This window comes from Delphinus delphis, chromosome 12 (assembly GCF_949987515.2).
Source record: "Delphinus delphis chromosome 12, mDelDel1.2, whole genome shotgun sequence".
In the NCBI taxonomy this organism is placed as follows: domain Eukaryota; kingdom Metazoa; phylum Chordata; class Mammalia; order Artiodactyla; family Delphinidae; genus Delphinus; species Delphinus delphis.
The window spans coordinates 81339297-81348908 of record NC_082694.2 but is presented as its reverse complement, the minus strand read 5'-3'; the positions used below and the strand labels follow the sequence as shown (position 1 = coordinate 81348908).

General features: G+C 38.6%; 1 pseudogene; it reads left to right on the top strand.

Annotated features, from left to right (window-relative positions):
- Positions 1 to 1158: 1158 nt before the first annotated feature.
- On the top strand, positions 1159 to 1527 carry LOC132435523 (gamma-aminobutyric acid receptor-associated protein pseudogene; annotated as a pseudogene).
- Positions 1528 to 9612: the final 8085 nt, after the last annotated feature.

Genomic DNA, 9612 nt, shown 5'->3' with positions numbered 1-9612 from the left:
AATCATCTCAGTGAGGCTTATTCTTTCTTACTCTCACAAAAAACAATCTTTAGAATTCAGTTTACGAGGGTCCCTGTGACTATCATGTTCTTTCTAATCTAAGTATGGGAATCCTTTGATTTGGAGTGAGGAGACATTTTCCCACATTTTTGGGTGAACAAGGTCAGCTGATAGCTGGTTTATAGATACCATAGAAAAATGCACTTGAAAATTCTAGTCATTTCACCAAATCTTTATGTTTAAAGATGTAGTTTTGAGAATACTTTTGATTTTCAAATGTGTACATATAAAGACATTGGTATACTTGAGACTTGTAAAATAACTCCATATTAATCTATTTGCTATGCCTGGAGCATTACTGTTATTTTTCATTCACTTAAAATTTTATTTAAACACAAAAATAATTTTGAACTTTATTTTGTAATGCATTGATTGAATTTATTGATTTAGTTTAGTTCTATTCAATAGCAGTATACTGTAATGTAATTAAAATTTTCTTCTAGTAGCCACATTAAAAATATAAAAGAGGGGCTTCCCTGGTGGCGCAGTGGTTGAGAGTCCACCTGCCGATGCAGGGGACACGGGTTCGTGCCCCGGTCCGGGAAGATCCCACATGCCGCGGAGCGGCTGGGCCCGTGAGCCATGGCCTCTGAGCCTGCGCGTCCAGAGCCTGTGCTCCACAACGGGAGAGGCCGCAACAGTGAGAGGCTTGCGTACTGCAAAAAAAAAAAAAAAAAAAAAAAAAAAAAAAAAAATATATATATATATATATATATATATATATAAAAGAAATAGATGATGTTAATTTTAATGATAATTTTTCTAAACTCTATATAGCCCAAATCTTATTTTAATATACCATCAAAATAAAAATTGTCAATAAGCTACTTTGCATTCTTTTTATCCTACTAAGTCTTCAAAATCCAGTGTGTACTTTATTTACAGAATATCTCAATTTGGAAGCTACATTTTCGTTGTAAATATTTTATCTATACTTAGTTTTCGTAAACTATGCAACGATAAGTGTAGATTCACATACCCAAATTGTTCTAAATATAAAAGTTTTCGGCCCGCGCGTTGCCGCCCCGCCCCGCCCCGCCCCCCCGCAAAACGTCACAGCCTTCATCTCGGGGTTCCCTCAGCCCGGTTCCCCGGAGGATGAAGTTCGTGTATAAAGAGGAGCATCCTTTCGAGAAGCGGCGCTCTGAGGGCGAGAAGATCCGAAAGAAATACCCGGACCGGTTCCCGGTGATCGTTGAAAAGGCTCCCAGATCTCGGATAGGAGACCTGGACAAAAGGAAATGCCTGCTGCCTTCTGATCTTACAGTTGGTCAGTTCTACTTCTTGATCCAGAAGCGAATTCATCTCCGAGCTGAGGATGACTTGTTTTTCTTTGTCAACAATGTCATTCCACCCACGAGTGCCGGGATGGGTCAGCTATACCAGGAACACCATGAAGAAGACTTCTTTCTATATGTTGCCTCCAGTGATGAAAGTGTCTACGGTCTGTGCAGTTGCTGTCCCTAAGGTGTGTGGGGGGTCCCATTCTACAAAGAGAGAGGGGGCCCTCTTTCCTTGACCTACTCCTCCTTGAGGGTCATACACCACCTCCCGTCTTCAGGACCTGCACTTCCTAATGTTTGAGACTCTCCTCCAGCTCCTCGTAACACAAGGGTTAATGGGGGAGATGGCCTCTAGTACCTCCCCTTTCTCCATTCTTCCCCTTTCTTTACCACCTTTCCCATTCTGCTTTAGACTTCTTGATTGTCAATCTCTTTCACATCCAGTGATTGTTTTGGTTTCTCTTCCCTTTCTAACTGCCCAAGGGGCTCAGAACCCCAACAATCCCTTCTTTTCACTCCCTTCTCTTTTGGGGGTAGATGGAAGGGACTGAAATTGTGGGAGGAAGGTAGGAGGCACTTTAATAAAGAGGAAACCACCAAGCAAAAAATAAATAAATAAGTTTTCGAATAACCAAATCAGTATGCTTTTGAATTTAAATTAATTAAAATTAAGTAAGATTAAAAATCAAGTTCCTCAGTTACACGAGCCATATTTCAAGCGCTCAGTATCCACACGTGGTTAGCAGCTACCATACTGGAGAGCATAGGTCTAGAGCAAGCTCGTCACAGAAGAGATTTCCACTGGGCAGTGAAGATCCAGAAGCTCAATAAACTCTTTCTGAACATTGTTGAATTGGGAAGATTAATGTTATCAGCAACAAATTAGAGGAAAGACTAGGCAACGAGTATTTAAGCCTACATTTTGATTTGATCCCAGATGAAATGATGATGATGATAATGATGATGATAATGACATTTTATTCAATGCTAATTCTGTGCCCAGATCTCTACTAAGCACTTTGTACCCCTCTGGTGTAATTTCATCATCCCCATTCCACAGATGAGGTACAGATAGACGAAGTCACTTGTTTAAAGACATGTATCTAAGAAATGAACATTGTGAGCCTACACGACCAGACAGTCTGCCTGTAGAGCCTGCATCCTCACTTAATTTACTCTTCTGCCCCTCAGAGATTAATATCTTTTTAAGACTTATCCTAAATAAGATGGCAGAGTCCTTGAAGCAAAGACCATACTGCATGCTCCTCTTTCTTCAGTGACCTCCTCATTCCCCAGTTCAAGACCTTTGCTCCAGCTTTTCCTGTAGTGTCTTCTTTCTTCACCTTCACTTGTCAGAATCTGAACCATTGGTCCATAGTTGCTTCAGGAACAGCATCCTCCAGAGATGCTGTCTCAAACTTCCAGTGGAAACATTCTTGTCTTAAGGTACTTTATAGGTAACTACATTTCTTAGGGCATAAGAGTCCTTTTCTCTTTTGCATTCTGGCTACTCTGCATGCATATTTTGTCTCCACAAGTTGGCATTATGTTCCTTGAAGGCAGTTCCTGTTTTGTTGGGATTACTGTCCCCATTTTCCAAAATACCTTCTGCAGCCTTAGATGTCTGTAGCGTTAATAATTCCATATTGTTCATACAGTTCCCATCCCACGTGCCTGCTTTTTTTTTCCTTATATGTGGAATCTTTTTTTTTTTAACATCTTTATTGGAGTGTAATTGCTTTACAATGGTGTGTTAGTTTCTGCTTTATAACAAAGTGAATCAGCTATACATATACATACATCCCCATATCCCCTCCCTCTGCGTCTCCCTCCCACCCTCCCTATCCCATCCCTCTAGGTGGTCACAAAGCACCGAGCTGATCTCCCTGTGCTATGCAGCTGCTTCCCACTAGCTATCTATTTTACATTTGGTAGTGTACATATGTCCATGCCACTCTCTCACTCTGTCCCAGCTTAGCCTTCCTCCTCCCCGTGTCCTCAAGTCAATTCTGTACGTCTGTGTCTTATTCCTGTCCTGCCCCTAGGTTCTTCAGAACCTTCTTTTTTTTTTTTTTTTAGATTCTATATATATGTGTTAGCAAATGGTGTTTGTTTTTCTCTTCCTGACTTGCTTCATTCACTCTGTATGACAGACTCTAGGTCCATCCACCTCACTACATATAACTCAATTCCATTTCTTTTTATGGCTGAGTAATATTCCATTGTGTATATATGTGCCACATCTTCTTTATCCATTCATCTGCCGATGGACATTTAGGTTGCTTCCATGTCCTGGCCATTGTAAATGGAGCTGCAATGAACATTGTGATACATGACTCGTTTTGAATTATGGTTTTCTCAGGGTATATTCCCAGGAGTGAGATTGCTGGGTCATATGGTAGTTGTATTTGTAGTTTTTTAAGGAACCTCCATACTGTTCTCCATAGTGGCTGTATCAATTTACATTCCCACCAACAGTGCAAGAGGGTTCCCTTTTCTCCACACCCTCTCCAGCATTTATTGTTTGTAGATTTCTTGATGGTGACCATTCTGACTGGTGTGAGGTGATACCTCATTGTAGTTTTGATTTGCATTTCTCTAATGATTAGTGATGTTGAGCATCCTTTCATGTGCTTGTTGGCAATCTGTATATCTTCTTTGGAGAAATGTTTGTTTAGGTCTTCTGCCCGTTTTTGTATTGGGTTGTTTGTTTTTTTGATATTGAGCTGAATGAGCTGCTTGTAAATTTTGGAGATTAATCCTTTGTCAGTTGCTTCAGTTACAAATATTTTCTCCCATTCTGAGGGTTGTCTTTTCGTCTTGTTTATGGTTTCCCTTGCTGTGCAAAAGCTTTGAAGTTTCATTAGGTCCCATTTTTTTGTTTTTGTTTTAATTTCCATTTCTCTAGGAGGTGGGTCAAAAAGGATTTTGCTGTGATTTATGTCATAGAGTGTTCTGCCTATGTTTTCCTCTAAGAGTTTGATAGTGTCTGGCTTACATTTAGGTCTTTAATCCATTTTGAATTTATTTTTGTGTATGGTGTTAGGTAGTGTTCTAATTTCATTCTTTTACATGTAGCTGTCCAGTTTTCCCAGCACCACTTATTGAAAAGGCTGTCTTTGCTCCATTGTATATTCTTGCCTCCTTTATCAAAAATAAGGTGACCATATGTGCGTGGGTTTACCTCTGGGCTTTCTATCCTGTTCCATTGATCTATATTTCTCTTTTTGTGCCAGTACCATAATGTCTTGATTACTGTAGCTTTGTAGTATAGTCTGAAGTCCAGGAGCCTGATTCTTCCAGCTCCATTTTTCTTTCTCAAGATTGCTTTGGCCATTTGGGGTCTTTTGTGTTTCCATACAAATTGTGAAATTTTTTGTTCTAGTTCTGTGAAAATTGCCGTTGGTAGTTTGATAGGGATTGCATTGAATCTGTAGATTGCTTTGGGTAGTATAGTCATTTTCACAATGTTGATTCTTCCAATCCAAGAATATGGTATATCTCCCCATCTGTTTGTATCATCTTTAATTTCTTTCATCAGTGTCTTATAGTTTTCTGCATACAGGTCTTTTGTCTCCTTAGGTAGATTTATTCCTAGGTATTTTATTCTTTTTGTTGCAGTGGTAAATGGGAGTGTTACCTTAATTTCCCTTTCAGATTTTTCATCATTAGTGTATAGGAATGCAAGAGATTTCTGTGCATTAATTTTGTATCCTGCTACTATACCAAATTCATTGATTAGCTCTAGTGTTTTCTGTTAGCATCTTTAGGATTCTCTATGTATAGTATGTCATCTGCAAAGAGTGACAGCTTTACTTTTTCTTTTCTGATTTGGATTCCTTTTCTTTCTTTTTCTTCTCTGATTGCTGTGGCTAAAACTTCCAAAACTATGTTGAATAATAGTGGTGAGAGTGGACAACTTTGTCTTGTTCCTGATCTTAGTGGAAATGGTTTCTGTTTTCCACCATTGAGAATGATCTTGGTTGTGTGTTTGTCATATGTGACCTTTATTATGTTGAGGTACATTCCCTCTATGCCTACGTTCTGGAGGGTTTTTATCATAAATGGGTGTTGAATTTTGTCGAAAGCTTTGTCTGCATCTATTGAGATGATCATATGGTTTTTCTCCTTCAATTTGTTAATATGGTTTATCACATTGATAGATTTGTGTATACTGAAGAATCCTTGCATTCCTGGGATAAACCCCACTTGATCATGTTGTATGATCCTTTTAATGTGCTGTTGGAGTCTGTTTGCTTGTATTTTGTTGAGGATTTTTGCATCTATGTTCATCAGTGATATTGACCTGTAGTTTTCTTTCTTTGTGACATCTTTGTCTGGTTTTGGTATCAGGGTGATTGTGGCCTCATAGGATGAGTTTGAGAGTGTTTCTCCATCTGCTATATTTTGGTAGAGTTTGAGAAGGATAGGTGTTAGCTCTTCTCTAAATGTTTGATAGAATTTGCCTGTGAAGCCATCTGGTCCTGGGCTTTTGTTTGTTGGAAGATTTTTAATCACAGTCTCAGTTTCAGTGCTTGTGTTTGGTCTGTTTATATTTTCTATTTCTTTGTGGTTCAGTCTCAGAAGGTTGTGCTTTTCTAAGAATTTGTCCATTTCTTCTGGGTTGTCCATTTTATTGGCATATAATTGTTTGTAGTAATCTCTCATGATCCTTTGCATTTCTGCAGTGTCAGTTGTTACTTCTTTTTCATTTCTAATTCTATTGATTTGAGTCTTCTCCCTTTTTTTCTTGATGAGTCTGGCTAATGGTCTATCAATTTAGTTTTTCTTCTCAAAAAACCAGCTTTTAGCTTTATTGATTTTTGCTATTGTTTCCTTCATTTCTTTTTCATTTATTTCTGATCTGATCTTTATGATTTCTTTCCTTCTCCTAACTTTGGGCGTTTTTTGTTCTTCTTTCTCTAATTGCTTTACGTGAAAGGTTAGGTTGTTTATTTGAGATGTTTCTTGTTTCTTGAGGTAGGATTGTATCGCTATAAACTTCCCTCTTAGAACTGCTTTTGCTGCATCCCACTGGTTTTGGGTCATCGTGTTTTCATTGTCATTTGTTTCTAGGTATTTTTTTATTTCTTCAGTGATCTCTTGGTTATTAAGCAGTGTATTGTTTAGCCTCCATGTGTTTGTATTTTTTACAGATTTTTTCCTGTAATCGATATCTAGTCTCATATTGTTGTGATCGGAAAAGATACTTGATACGATTTTAATTTTCTTAATTTTACCAAGGCTTGATTTGTGACCCAAGATATGATCTACCCTGGAGAATGTTCCATGAGCACTTTAGAAGAAAGTGTATTCTATTGCTTTTGGATGGAATGTCCTATAAATATCGATTAAGTCCATCTTGTTTAATGTAACATTTAATGCTTATGTTTCCTTATGTATTTTCATTTTGGATGATCTTTCCATTGGTGAAAGTGGGATGTTAAAGTCCCCTACTATGATTGTGTTACTGTTGATTTCCCTTTTTATGGCTGTTAGCATTTGCCTTATGTATTGAGGTGCTCCTATGTTGGGTGCATAAATATTTATAATTGTTATATCTTCTTCTTGGATTGATCACTTGATCATTATGTAGTGTCCTTCTTTGTTTCTTGTAATAGTCTTTATTTTAAAGTCTATTTTGTCTGATATGAGAATTGCTACTCCAGCTTTCTTTCGATTCGATTTGCATGGAATATGTTTTTGCATCCCCTCACTTTCAATCTGTATGTGTCCCTAGGTCTGAAATGGGTCTCTTGTAGACAGCATATATACAGGTCTTGTTTTTGTATCCATTTAGCCACTCTATGTCTTTTGCTTATAGCATTTAATCCATTTACATCTAAGGTAATAATTGATATGTATGTTCGTATTACCATTTTCTTAATTGTTTTGGGTTTCTTATTGTAGGTCTTTTCCTTCTTTTGTGTTTTCTGCCTAGAGAAGTTCCTTTAGCATTTGTTGTAAAGCTGGTTTGGTGGTGCTGAATTCTCTTAGCTTTTGGTTGACTGTAAAGGTTTTAATTTCTCCATCAAATCTGAATAAGATCCTTACTGGGTAGAGTAATCTTTGTTGTAGGTTTTTCCCTTTCATCACTTTAAATATATCCTGCCACTCCCTTCTGGCTTGCACAGTTCCTGCTGAAAGAGTAGCTGTTAACCTTATGGGGATTCCCTTGTATGTTATTTGTTGTTTTTCCCTTGTTACTTTTAATATTTTTTCTTTGTATTTAATTTTTGATAGTTTGATTAATATGTGTCTTGTCATGTTTCTCCTTGGATTTATCCTGTATGGGACTCTCTGTGCTTCCTGGACTTGACTATTTCCTTTCCCATATTAGGGAAGTTTTTGACTATAATCTTTTCAAATATTTTCTCAATCCCTTTCTTTTTCTCTTCTTCTTCTGGGACCCCTCTAATTCAAATGTTGGTGTGTTTAATGTTGTCCCAGTGGTCTCTGAGACTGTCCTCAATTCTTTTCTTTATTCTGCTCTGCAGTAGTTATTTCCACTATTTTATCTTCCAGGTCACTTATCCGTTCTTCTGCCTCAGTTATTCTGCTATTGATTCCTTCTAGAGAATTTTTAATTTCATTTATTATGTTGTTCATCATGGTTTGTTTGCTGTTTAGTTCTTCTGAGTCCTTGTTAAATATTTCTTGTATTTTCTCCGTTCCATTTCCAAGATTTTGGATCATCTTTACTACCATTACTCTGAATTATTTTTCAGGTAGACTGCCTATTTCCTCTTCATTTGTTTGGTCTAGTGGGTTTTCACCTTGCTCCTTCATCTGCTGTGTGTTTCTCTGTCTTCTCATTTTGCTTAACTTACTGTGTTTGGGGTCTCCTTTTTGCAGCCTGCAGTTTTGTAGTTCCTGTTGTTTTTGGTGTCTGACTCTGGTGGCTAAGGTTGATTCAGTGGTTTGTGTAGGCTTCCTGATGGAAGGGACTAGTGCCTGTGTTCTGGTGGATGAGGCTGGATCTTGTCTTTCTGGTGGGCAGGACTGCGTCCGGTGGTGTGTTTTGGGGAGTCTGTGACCTTATTATGATTTTAGGCAGCCTCTCTGCTAATGGGTGGGGTTGTGTTCCTGTCTTGCTAGTTGTTTGGCATAAGATGTCCAGCACTGTAGCTTGCTGGTCATTGAGTGGAGCTGTGTCTTAGCGTTGAGATGGAGATCTCTGGGAGAGCTTTTGCCATTTGATATTATGTGGAGCAGGGAGGTCTCTGGTGGACCAATGTCCTGAACTCAGCTTTCCCACCTCAGGGGTACAAGCCTGACACCCAGCCAGAGCACCAAGACCCTGTCAGCCACACAGCTCAGAAGAAAAGGGGGGAAAAAAAAGAAAGGAAGAAAAAAATAAAATAATTAAAACAAAAAATTATTTAGGGGCTTCCCTGGTGGCGCAGCAGTTGAGAGTTTGCCTGCCGATGCAGGGGATGCGGGTTCGTGCCCCAGTCTGGGAAGATCCCACATGCCACGGAGCGGCTGGGCCCATGAGCCATGGCTGCTGAGCCTGCGCGTCCGGAGCCTGTACTCCGCAACGGGAGAGGCCACAACAGTGAGAGGCCCGCGTACCGCACAAAAAAAAAAAAAAAAAAAAAATTATTTAAAAAGTATTTTAAAAAAAGGAAAAAAAAGAAAGAGCAACCAAAGCAAGAAACAAATCCACCAATGATAACAAGCGCTAAAAACTACTTAAAAAGCAAACAAACAAGAAAAAACACGGACAGACGGAACCCTAGGACAAATGGTAAAAGCAAAGCTATACAGACAAAATCACACAGAGAAGCATACACATACACACTCACAAAAAGAGAAAAAGGAAAAATATATATATCTTTTGGGAAGTCTGAGGTCTTCTGTCAGAATTCAGTAGGGGTTCTGTAGGAGTTGTTGTACATGTAGATGTATTTCTGATGTACCTGTGGGGAGGAAGGTGATCTCCACGTCTTACTCCTCTGCCATCTTGAAGGTCTCCTCCATGTGCCTGCTTTTGAATAAAGTTTATTTATTTTGTCTGTGATGTCTTAGAAAACTCTTACTTATGGTAGCCTAAAAATTGGGAGATTCTGTCATTGAGTCTGTGTGTCAGTCTCTTGACATCATTCTTAGAGGGTAACATATACACTGCTGAAGTCAAAAAGGTGTATCTCAAATGAGTCCATGGACCACATCTCCAAACAAACCCTAGTGAAATATTCTAATTGTTGATGATCTCATAAGCCTTCTTATGTCCACTTGCCTGGACAGTGATGCTTCTTTTAGGTTA